The sequence below is a fragment of the Dermacentor variabilis genome, chromosome 11 (assembly GCF_050947875.1).
Source record: "Dermacentor variabilis isolate Ectoservices chromosome 11, ASM5094787v1, whole genome shotgun sequence".
Lineage (NCBI taxonomy): Eukaryota > Metazoa > Arthropoda > Arachnida > Ixodida > Ixodidae > Dermacentor > Dermacentor variabilis.
The window spans coordinates 102,749,374-102,762,183 of NC_134578.1; positions in this window are offsets into that span (position 1 = coordinate 102,749,374).

Sequence of the window (12,810 nt, forward strand, 5' to 3'; positions counted from 1 at the left end):
TCATCACATGGTGTCAGAAGTGGAATAGGAACCCACGCCCACATTCGTGGACCAGAACCTGTGTCTGGTAAAACAGCACCTCCCGAGCGGAATGAAGAACGTAGTTAGTTCTCCAGAGTCCCTACTTAGTCGGACTTGGAATTGAGCCTGATCAAGCGAAGGTCCGCGCTATTAAGAACCTAAACGCACCGAAATATGTCACCGAACTGAGAAGCTTGCTTGGCATGGGCCAATCACCTAGGTCGCTTTTTGCCTCACCTGGCGCAAACTACCGCTCCGATGCGTGCTCTTTTTCACAAGATAGCGAATGGGTCTGGGGTTGTGACCAAGCAAAAGCGCTGAACGAGCTGAAACGGCTAATTTGTTCTGTGCAGAGCATGACCATGTACGATGCAACGCTTCCTACCATCCTTTCAGCGGACGCATCCTCTTTCGGACTGGGAGCTGTCCTTTTTCAAACGCAGAAAGACGGTCACCGTAGGCCAATAGCTTTCGCGTCTCGTTCTCTCAAGAACACAGAACGGCGATACTCCCAGATAGAAAAAGAAGCGCTAGCGCTGACGTGGGCAGCCGAAAGATTTGACGAGTACATCCGCGGCCTAAACGTTACCTTTGATACTGATCACAAGCCTTTAGTGTCTTTACTGGGCCAGCTGGCCATTGATGATATGCCCCCTCGAATTCAACGCTTCCGGCTACGCCTAAAGGCCCAACCACATGCAGCACGGCGTACGCGTCTCGCTACGCGTACACGTAAGCGTATGCGTCTGCGAGCCCGTACGCGGGTGATGAAGGGAAGGGCGGCCAGCCACACTATACGCGCACACGTGCGCGCTTCGCTGAGGGCTGACAGACCAGCGGACCAGCGATGGCGGAAACGTTCGTCTTTGGCTTTGAGAAAAGTTTATCTTTAATTTCATTATGGCTAGTCTTTTTTATTTAATTTATCAATGTTAGAGCTAGTACATTGTTTATAAGTTGAGAAATGCACGCCGTTTGTATCTACACATCCTTGTGGCAAGAAAAGCTACGTCATGATCAACATCACGCGCGATAGCGTCTGCTTGCCCACGACTGCAGCTGACATCTGCTGACATCTGCGCGCGATCACACACGACGTTGCTGTCGAGCTGTTGCTTAGCCGTTTGCTTCGCCGGCTTCAGCGTTCTCTGCCCGCAGTGTACCACATGAGAAAGAAGCTTTTGCAGCTGCTGCTCTTCCAAAGGCGGCGGGAGCGCAGAAAACGTCTGCGGCGACGTTGGTGGGTCCGACCAGTCTTTTAACGGCGTGAAGGAGAATTACTTTACGGCTGTGAGTCCCAGAAGTCTGACTGTAGAATATGAACTGCAATGTAATTAAATCGTGGCCTGGCACGTTCAAATGCTGTGCAACTAATTTCGAAAGTTTCTTGGCAGTGGCCGCACGATTTTTCTTTAATATACCGTTGGCTGGCTCTCCTGTTTTTCCGACACACTGTTTGTATTCAAGCATATAAACAAAGCAGGGGGTAAAGTTAATCATGGCTAGCGGCTATGCGTGTGTGTCAGTGAAAAGTGTACAGCTCCCGGTACCTGCACGTGTATGCGGGCAGGGCACGGTACTTCTGCCAGGTAATAATGCGCCATTTTTTACAGATGCAACGGATACGTCAGCATGACCACGGATTTTTCTACAAGTTCTTTCGCAAGACGTCACAGCTCTTTGACAAGCTATTGAGCTTTGTCGCAGAGGACCCCGCACGGTAGCACCACATTCGTGAAACATCTGGAGCCTGGAGAACGACTTGCTGTAGCATTGAGGTTTGTAAAGGATAGTTGCCCGTAGAGTAATAATGTGCGATTGTATGAATACAGAAAAACACCGTTTGTTTGTCATTTATTGCATCATTTATTTTATTTTATTTACATAATACTGCCCGCCGCCTTTTGGCAGCCAAATCAGGAAGGGGTCACGAAACATTGAAGCAAAAGAAAAGAAAGAATGAAGCGACTGATAATGAGCGTGCATAAAAACTACTAATACATAATCTAGTTAATTATACACAATTAAATATTTATTAACTCATAAACAAATAAAAAATGGGACACAGAATGCTGATACAAAGCAACAGAAATAGTAATGAAGGTACTGACAATGCGCGTGAAAAGAAATACTAGAAAAAAATGATCACATGATCACAGAGACTGAAAATTTCAACTTAGTGCATCACCAGTGTAGCAGTTATGGCTAATTTAATAAAAAAACTGCCATCAAATGGCATCGCACAAAAGCTACCTCAGTGCTTTTGACCTTGCGCAACCTGTGAAACATGCACTGAGGAATGCTTGCACATGTAGCATTAAACAAAGGTAGTAGTTAACCTACACGAATGAATTTTGATCGTATGTCACCCAAAAAGGGCCCCCACAGCCATAGATATCATTGTCAAGAAAAGGCATGTCATCATAATTAGTATGCAAACAATTGAGACATGGGTACTAAATTTTTTTTCAACTTGCATTCAAGCTACTTCGCATCCGGGCAACACATAAAAGACGTTGCCTTGGCTTACTGTGTGGGGATTAAGGCGGCTAGACTCTGCAGTGGTGTGTAAGTCGTATAGTGGCGATCGTGCCTGCAAAGTATTAAACAACTGCAGAACAGCACGACAGCAGCAGAAATTCCTTACATTTGTTTCAGCTTAAGAATTTTTTTAAAGCTCGCATGCGGTTCACGGCTCCCGTCAGGTAGCCCCGCTTCCTGCCAGAGAAGCAGGGTCATACGTATAAATGTATCATTTGCGTACTGCCTTCAATCTCACTCATTACGTACAAAAACTTTGCTCAAACATGCAATGCAGAGCATGCGAAACCAACTCTGGAACTGAGCCACCCAACACAAAAAAAAATGCAAGGAATGTGGCTTGTGGACGATAGTTGTGGGAGAGGTAGAGGCTGTCTATGTTGGCAGTGAACCTCACCTCCTGGCTAGGTGGTGGCAAGACTTTTCCCTTTCTGCTACCTCATCTAATAATAATAAAGCAATTTGAAAAATTCTTGCGCTGCTAGAACGCCCCGACAGGCTTTACAACTTGCAGCATATAACCGAAATTTTCAGTGGGGACTGGTTGAAGGTCCATTACATTTCTTTTTAGTTACAGTCATGTGCAGGCATCTGTAGATGCATGCACAAGCTCTACATGCACAGGTGGTGAACTAAAAAAGGTTCATTGCTGCAAGACAGGCTGAATGAGTAAGGATAGATGAAAGCCATAAACATCTGTCTTGCAATAACAAACCTTTAGTTGCAAGTCAGTGCTTGTTTCTCTATCGTAGGTGTGTTGCCAAAACATGTCCACACATCTCTACAGCAGCAATGGCCAACCGACTAGGCCCACAGATATCAACTTTATGAAATTCTTGAATAATAACGCACAAAAATACGAATACAACACAATGTAAAATGAACAAAAAGGGAGAGCTGAGGGGCCTTGATATGACAACAACAGACAGGGAAACGTAGTAGAGCATAGAGAAAAATAACTGCCGTTATATTTATAATGTCGACATCACAAGGAGAACGGAAATGAAAGTGACAAAATATAACTTGCCACTGGTGGGAGCTAAACCCAAAACCAAGTTACAGTGCAGGCTATTCCACCATCAATTTCCTCGAATGTTTACGTGTACTAGATTAGGCTCTAGGAGTGTTCTTGCATGAGTAACACTGGCATGTACTACCAGGGCGAGATCTAGTACATGCACATACATGCTCAAGAACGTTTGCACAGGGATAGCTATTTCTGCAGCTCTACTGGTAAAGCAATGCAAGTCTAATTCAAATGATGTGGGTTTGTCTCCTATCAATGGGAAGTTACCTTTTCATATACTTTCGTTTTCTTTCTTATTTCTCCATTTCAATATAAAGTAATTAAATTCATCCATGATTTCCTTTCGTTTCATTGGCTCTTGGCTTTATTATACAAAAGGTATACATTAAAAACATTAATCTATAAATTACTTTACTGCTTGGATCAATTTATTTTTCGTATCGAGATGATTATCCTCACTGACCTCTCTCATGTGTTTGAGCAGAGAGACGCCAAAAATTTGAGGTCGTCCTGTGGTTTGCATCTTTTGATTGCACTTGAAACATTGCCTAAGTCCTCTAATATTAACTTACTCTCATCTTTCTTTTTCATTTTCCTCCCTCTTGCCGTTGTCACTTCAGAAGCAATACTTCCCAACGTATCCAGCCTGCGACTGCCTACTGAAGCCAGCAATGCTTGTGACTGCGGCCTGCTGTGGTGTGCCTCAGAAGCCTCAGCAACCAGAACTTCTTGAAGCATCGATGATTCAAGAGATTTCAAAATGTCCTGAGACTCCACAGACTTGTGCGACGCCGAAGACAGAGTCGATGCTGGCGCTTGTGACTCTTCACCTGACGGTGATGGCACTTCAAGTGTTGCCAGATTGAAAAACTGGAACATTTTTCGTTAAGATGTCTGCAGCGCTTCCGTCCTCACCCGATGGAGGCACTGGTGGAAGGTTGGCTGGCGGACGTCCTGCATGTGAGCGTAATAAGGTTTGCACATACTGTCAATGTGTAAATAATGTGCCAGTCTGAATGCAAAAAATATATGAAGGTTCAAGTCCGTCCAAATTTGCTTTAAGGTGTCATTTTATTAGAGAATGCCGAAGCTTTGAGTCAGTTCTGTAGGGACAAAAGTGTCTTGCCCACACAACTAGAACGAACAGTTTATGCATGCATATAACTGTAGCTTTTGTATTTTTTCTGTTTTTGAGTATGATGCATTTAAGCAGTTCTTATGAGATCTCCATGCCTAAAGCCTAGTGATACCTTGTACTTGAAACAGTGCATGATATCTGGAATGTTTCAGTTTCGAAATAATTAGCAGCAAGCATTCCACTTCATTTAATCAGTAAAACCACTTAATAAATTTCATGTTGAAAGACCTATGCTTGCACTTTCTAAACATAGAGTAGTAGTATTGTTAGGTCTTGCATTAGCATAAGGCTCTCTCCTGTTCCAGTTTGTCTACTTGAAACGTTCTTGGCTTGTAACTTTGTTTTCCTTTCATTTGTTATTAAACTTCATCTCATTCTAAACTGTTTTTGTTAACTGAATGTACGTCTAAACACAGTGTGAAGCTGTGTACGTACTAGTCAGTGCATTTGTTCTTTGTGTTTAGGAAGTTATGTATAAAAATGTTTGTCATCTTGCCATCTGCCTTGTAAAAGGGCGTTTTGGCCCAGTAAAGCTGATCTTAGCGAGCAAATCCTTCCAGAAGGTTTCTTAACGCTAAGCTTTCTTTGCCTCTTCTCTGGACTTTTCCACCGCTGCTCCTACTGTCTTGCTAAATAGCTCTTACTGAATGCTTCATACTGATATTAATGTTGTTGAACCATTGTCATCCCGGCTGACTACTGGCTGTTGTCTTGCACGAGTGACCAGTACCAGACATAATGGAAATACCGGATATAATAATGTAACTAGATCGTGGTTTTCGCATGTAAAGTTCCTGTAACCGCCATTTCAATTCCATTTTAACCGCCTTCCTTTTGGGCTGTCTAATGTACCTACAATGTTCCAACGACTAAAGTACCGGGTCCTTGGACATTTAAAGTGGTCGATGGCGTTAGTGTACTTGAATCACATCATTGTTAAAGCTAACACGTTTTTAGAACACCAATGAGACGGTCTTGCACACTGTATATGATGGTGGGCTCCGTATAGAGCCTTCCAAGTGTATGTTCGGCTATCCAGAAGTTACCTAGTTCGGTCATCTTGCGAGTGCTGTTGTGCCCGAAATCGGCTGTGCGCGTTCTTTGGGTGCCTCCTCCGAGGCAGCAGCACCGCCCAGAGAGCGACAGTGCTCAACACCGACCGTGACGAACAAACAAGCGCCACAAATCGGCAGTGCGCATTCTTTGGGTGCTTCCTCTGAGGCGGCCCCTTTCATCAGCACCCGCCTACCAGGCGACGGGCGCCGACACCGACCGCGACGGGCAAGCAAGCGGCTCACTTGGAAGCGATAGCATCCGCCGGCCTCCGTGGAAGCGGTAACGAGCGCGAAGAGTATTTTCCTGACCCGGACAAGATGACGGTTACGGAAAGCAAGGAAACCAGTCGACGACTTTCGTGGAGGGAGCCTGAACTGTTTCGTGGAAGGACCGCAAAAGAAACATGTTTCTACATTGACTCGTCCTTGCTTCAAATGTTAGATATCAGAAGGAGTTGCGTGAACTGGCCTGCAACAAGGTCATGGAATTCTCTTGTGTAGAGAACTAGGGAAGAGGAACGGCTTAAAAAGGACCTCTCCAGTGAGACTGAGAGAGCGCTGACTAGAATTTGACTAGTTGTTTCAATACGTAATTGAACCTTTTTGTTTGGTTCCTACTCCAGGACGTAATCATCCCTATGCCTCGAAGATGCCTGGCCCGAACACTACTCTGAATCTCAAAAAATGGCAGCAGCTTTGGGATGGAAGCTGTGGCAGGTGCCAGTCGCCATCATTTGATTCGCGAGTGGCTGGATGACAGTGGCAAGATGGTTCCTGCAGCCAACGCCAATCGCCAACAATTGGCTCGCGAGCGGTTGAGTGAACGAACTGCAACATCACTGCGCGATACAGAATGAGTGCATGCCTTTGCGCTTGAGTCATTGGATATTTTAGCTTAGACTTACTAGAAGTCGACACAGCGCATTCAAATGCTTTCAATGTCACTGACTGTCGCGTGTCTCTACAGAAAGCAGCTTTCGCCATAGATCTGCAACTTACGAGGCGCATTGCCAAAACGAGCTTTCTTTGATGATGCAAAATTTCCGCACAAGAGAAACAGAGAAAAGTGACGAGAAAGTTTTACAGTACTAACCACTACTTGTAAAATTAACACACACATTTTCATCACGTCAGAATGATCGTATTTGCGTCCGTTCCTTTCGTCTACATTTGAAGTTGTTCCTTCTAGCGCATTTTTGTTTGTATTCACGGGAATTGTATTGCGAGCGCGGTGTAGCAGGGCTGTCTATAGCTTCCACGCACGAAATGTACAAACCATATTTGACTGACCGAAGAAGGCACTATTGTAGGTTGAGTGAGAAATAGGCATTCCAGACTTCCTAGTGTGCGGGCCCGCAGTGTTCAAAAACTACGGGGCCAGTATACCCCCTTTCTTCCTTCTCATTAGCTGTAGTATAAGCGCTGTCCAAAGCTGTAGAAAGCCCGAAGTCGCCTGGTAACTGTCAAGGTCGTCTGTTGCGCGGGAGGCTCATAGCCATATTGTTCTGCGCGGCTTGTCTAGCCATTCTTAATTTTGCCCGGGAGCACAAGTTTCGGAAGGCAAGAGGCAAGCAGGCACCACACCACATCAAGCGGGCGATACACCGCTCGAGGCTTCTCGGTAAGGGCTGAGAACTTTTCCCTTTTCTAACTTTTTTCACACAAGTTTTAAGTGCCGTAAAAAATCGCCGAATAAATATCGCGTGGCTAGGCGCGCCGGATATTCGCGAGCCACGATGTTAGGACCACCGAGAATTGACACTATATCGTGCAACCTATGACGATCAGCAAAACTCGCAGAGGGCGGATAAACAAACTGATCTCTTTGGCACGGAATCTTTACGAAAAGCGCTTTTCAATACACTAATGACGTACCTTGCACATACTTTCTAGTGACAGCAGTAGAAAATATAACGCATCACAAATTCCTAACATCTGCATATGCAGTGATTCTCTCGTTGTAAGCCTACATACATAGAAGCTAGCTTATACAGATCTTGTAAGCGCATTCGGGAAACCTAATACGTGAATAGATGTTAGCATTACACACTCTATACCACTACAATGTTCAAGAATTTATACGCAGCAACTTACGAGGCACGTTGCCAAAACGGGCTTACTTTGACGATGCAAAATTTGCGCACAAAAGGAACAGAGAAAAGTGACGAGGAGGTTTTACAGCACTCACGCAACGAATAAGGAAAAAGCAAGCAGCGACACCACCACTTGTAAAGTTAACACACAGATTTTCATCGCGTCAGAACGATCGTACTTGCGTGCAAACCTTTCGTCTACGTTAGCAGTTGTTCCTTCTCAAACGATCTCTTAGTTGTTCCCATCAACAGATCTCTTAGGCATGTAGGGCCCTCTAGGCTGTACTTTTCAGCGATAGGGTAGGCTCGGCGCCTGCGGGTGGTGAGGCAACCTTATCCGGTTTTTATCCTGTGAGGATACCGTATCCCATTTTTTCCTCAAAGTAAATATTCTATTTTTCTTTGAGGGTGATTATTTCTTTCTTTCTGTCCTCTAGGGCAAACTCTAGAGTAAGCTGCGTGTCTACCATCACAGTTGATGCGCCATTACAATTATCTGAGTGGTGATCGTGGACACCACTCTTTGCACAAGTTTGTTGGCCCCGGCAGCTTTGTGAACCGTGGCCATAGCAATGGCAGTTGAAACATCTCCTAGCGTTCTAAATGTACGGTTCGACTTGGACTTTAGTGTATCCTGTTTCTAGTATTTCTCGCAGCACATTGGACGCTCAGATTCCTCGCTCAGGTTTAACAGGTTATGGTCGGAAATCACTCCTTTGCTTGTGTTCATGGATCGATGTGGAGTCACTGTGATGTTGACATCACCGAAGGAGACCAGATTTGGGAGCTTGTCTTGCTGTTGTTTATCGCGGACCTCAAGCAAGAAGTCGCCGCTAGCCATCTTTGTGACTTCGTAGTCTGGGCCAACTGATTTCGCGAGTCGTTTCGCAACCGTGAAAGGTGAAATCATTCTGCTTTTCTCGGTATGAATTAAGTGAAATTTGTGGGCATGTTTCTTTTGTTTAGCAAGAACTGCTACTTGTCTTCAGTGCGTCCTCTTTTGTTAAGAGGGCGATCAGGCAGACAAGGGAAGGACAATAAATCGATACGTATTTATTTTATTTCGGCAGCCATGCCAGCCACCTACCATCGAGCTCAACAAGGGGACGCTATAAGACCCGCATGAAACGCAGACGCCAGCTGCCAATAGCTGCTATAACCTAATATAATAGACCCAAGATTGGATAAGCTACACCAGGTAAACCATTGCTGTCTGAAAAAATCCGAAGTAAAACGAAGTGAGTAGACGACTGGAAAGATTGAAAGTAAGAGAGAAAGACAAAGGTTGGAGAGGAGGATAGGAAAAGGCTGCTACCGATTTTGCCCGAATGGGTCCGTCCAGAGGTCCCGTCTACGGGAAGCCGAGGCCAGAGGTGTGTGTTGCCTCCGCCAAAGGCCCTTAAAGGTCGAAACAATAAGCATTGGCTCAACCCCCAGAATCCCATTTTCCCCGGACACGGCTAAGCCGCACATGGTTAGACGCGGGAGGGTCCTACCCCCATCTACTCGGGTACGTGGGGGCGCAACTCACCAAACGTCCGCTTGCGCAGACGCCCCAGCGGAGGCGACGAGATAGTGTGCTCATGAAATGCTAGAGAAGCAGCTGGGCCAGCTGTGGACAATTTGACATGGTTAATGGAGTCCGTCGCGAAGGTAGCGCCTGCAGAAGTCCTAAATGACACCAACTAAATAGACAAAGTGCAGTTTTCAGTCGGTCGGAAAAACGTGCTCCAGAGCACAATGTAGGCAGTGCCGTACAGTTGCGGGCAGCTCCCGCGTGTACAAGCAACGTTGCGCAGATGAAAATAGCTGCACTGCCTTGAAGTGTTTAAGGGTATCCGCCAGTCTAGGTAACTATGATAGTAGTGATTTACCCGCAAATCATTCAGACAGCACGGTTGAGATAGCAATTGTGACCGATTGTATGAGTACTGGTCAGCCCGAGATGCGAGCGGAAGGCTTGGAAATGAGCACCAGAAAGCATGCTAGAAAAAATTGGAGGACGCTTAAGCTTCGCCTTCAAGAGCGGAACGCGATAGCGTTCCCGTCGACCCGCCAAGGGGTGTAAGACATTGCGCTACGGCGCAGCGATCACTTGTGAGGCGCGGTGCATCGGACTTTGCACCCACGAATCACGCGGTGAGCGCCGAGCAACGCAGCGTTCGGCGCGGCAATGAAGTGTGCGCCTGAGCAAGCGGGACGAACCAAAGAACTCGGTGTCTCGGAGGGAGAAATTATCTACGCGAGCCAAACGTCGTGATCAGCACGGAAAGCCGGGCCGCGAAGCGCCATGAAGGCCGACGCGGTCACGGGGATGACGCCTCGATGGGATCGTCCTCTATCTCGCTTGGGAGCACCACACAGACGCATGACTCCTCGGAAGCAGCTCGGCACACATCGCAGGGGACGCTTTCCCAACAGACGCGCTACGGCGCAGCGATCAGGTCAGAGGCATCCCGCATCGGACGCTGCACCTAGGAATCGCACTGTGAGCGGAAAGAGGAGCCACGTCGCCAAAACTCGAGGGTGCGAGTGACGAGTGAAGTTGGAAGGGGAGCGAGCGAGAAAACTTATTAAACGCAAGGGTAGAGGGGCATCCTCGCACCGGTCCCCGCACGGCCTGAAAGGGAGAAGCGGGCAAGTGGCGCGCCACGTGTTGGGGCAGCGCCGCACATTGCGAGGAGGGGGTCTTCTGTGTATGCTGCAAGTTTGCTCTGCGTGTACGCAGAGCGCAGAAGAAATGTAGCGGAAACATACTTCGCTACTCGTGTAACTGCGACTTCTGTAAGTTACATGCTCATAAATACCGATATACACCGCAGTAGACCTTTCTACGGAAAGTTTATAAGGCAAAACCGCATTCACTAGAGGCGCTTTTGTACCGCTTTGAAGCATCGAACTCGTGGCTGAGTGGTAGCGTCTCCTTCTCGCACTCCGGAGACCCTGGTTCGATTCCCACCCAGCCCATCTTGCAAGTTGTTTTTTTATTCATGAAGGGCCTCCCGAGATTTATCGCTCACGGCCAACGACGCCGACGACACCGGCTTTTCTGCGACACGAGCTCCTTAACGCTGTCGCGTTAAAAAAGAGGAGTCCCAGAATCAGGAATGCCGCAGAGAAATCAACGCGGCCGAAGAAAACGACAGGTGTTAAATCATGTGCGGAGTGCAATCAAAGAGTTCAAAAGGCACGTTTATCCCCTAGAATGTTTCTAATCAGAGCGTTTCGGAGCCGCCCGACACAAGGAATAAAAATATATGGGCCGTTCGGCGTGAAGGTGGACAAAAGCCAGGAGTCGATTATGATCCCCTTGTGTTCTTTTCATATATCAGGCATCACACAGGAGAACGAGGTGGTAAGGCGACGTGAAGAGGTCATACGCGGCCGTGAAATTGTAGTGCGATGCCCCGAAAGCGTGTTGCCAGTATGTAAAGTGTCGGGGGTCTGCAGCGAGGGCAATGGTCGACGTGCTGTTTGTCTGCCCTAGTTGACAAGACGAGCTTTGAGGCTGCGCCCACCTCGAATACGGCTTAAAAATAGGCCACAGCCGTATCCTATTTGGAATGAAAATGAGGATACAGGTTTTCTGAAAACAGCAGTTATTTGCTTCCATATTGTAATGTTCGGTTAAACGTTTTGAGGTCTCCGAGACAAGAGATAGTTTTGCTACGCAAGTTTAAAGCTGTTTTGGACGCTCACCGATATTCTGAAATAGACGATTTGAGCGCGCAGAAATTTTAAAAATTTTGTTTTCTCGATGTATTGTTCTTTTTTTAAGCAGATAAACTTCTTTTTCTTTTTGAAAGGTTATGCTGGTTATGGGGGGGGGGGGGGGTCAAGTGCAGGTTATCTGTTGGAAGCATGCAGTGGCGGGCTTGAGTATCAGTTAGCTATTCAGAAATATTCGCGAGATTTTACACAGCTGCGTGCCTCTACCGTTCAAGGAAATTTTCGTGTCGTTGTGGTAAGCAAAAAACTCGGTATACTTCAGCCGATCGCGAAGATAGTGCAATGCCGGGCCGACCCGCGGCGGAGGTGAAGCAGGCGTTAAGCACTCCCTATACGTGGGCCGATCCAGAAGATAGTGCAATGCCGGCCCAACCCGCGGCGGAGGTGAAGCAGGTGTTAAGCACTCCCCATACGTGTGCCAATCCGGAAGATAGTACAACGCCGGGCCGACCCGCGGCGGAGGTGAAGCAGGCGTTAAGCACTCCCCATACGCGTGCCAATCCGGAAGATAGTACAACGCCGGGCCGACCCGCGGCGGAGGTGAAGCAGGCGTTAAGCACTCCCCGTACGTGTGCCAATCCGGAAGATAGTACAACGCCGGGCCGACCCGCGGCGGAGGTGAAGCAGGCGTTAAGCACTCCCCGTACGTGTGCCAATCCGGAAGATAGTACAACGCCGGGCCGACCCGCGGCGGAGGTGAAGCAGGCGTTAAGCACGCCCCATACGTGTGCCAATCGGGGAGATAGTACAACGCCGGGCCGACCCGCGGCGGAGGTGAAGCAGGCGTTAAGCACTCCCCATACGTGTGCCAATCCGGAAGATAGTACAACGCCGGGCCGACCCGCGGCGGAGGTGAAGCAGGCGTTAAGCACTCCCCGTACGTGTGCCAATCCGGAAGATAGTACAACGCCGGGCCGACCCGCGGCGGAGGTGAAGCAGGCGTTAAGCACTCCCCGTACGTGTGCCAATCCGGAAGATAGTACAACGCCGGGCCGACCCGCGGCGGAGGTGAAGCAGGCGTTAAGCACTCCCCGTACGTGTGCCAATCCGGAAGATAGTACAACGCCGGGCCGACCCGCGGCGGAGGTGAAGCAGGCGTTAAGCACTCCCCGTACGTGTGCCAATCCGGAAGATAGTACAACGCCGGGCCGACCCGCGGCGGAGGTGAAGCAGGCGTTAAGCACGCCCCATACGTGTGCCAATCGG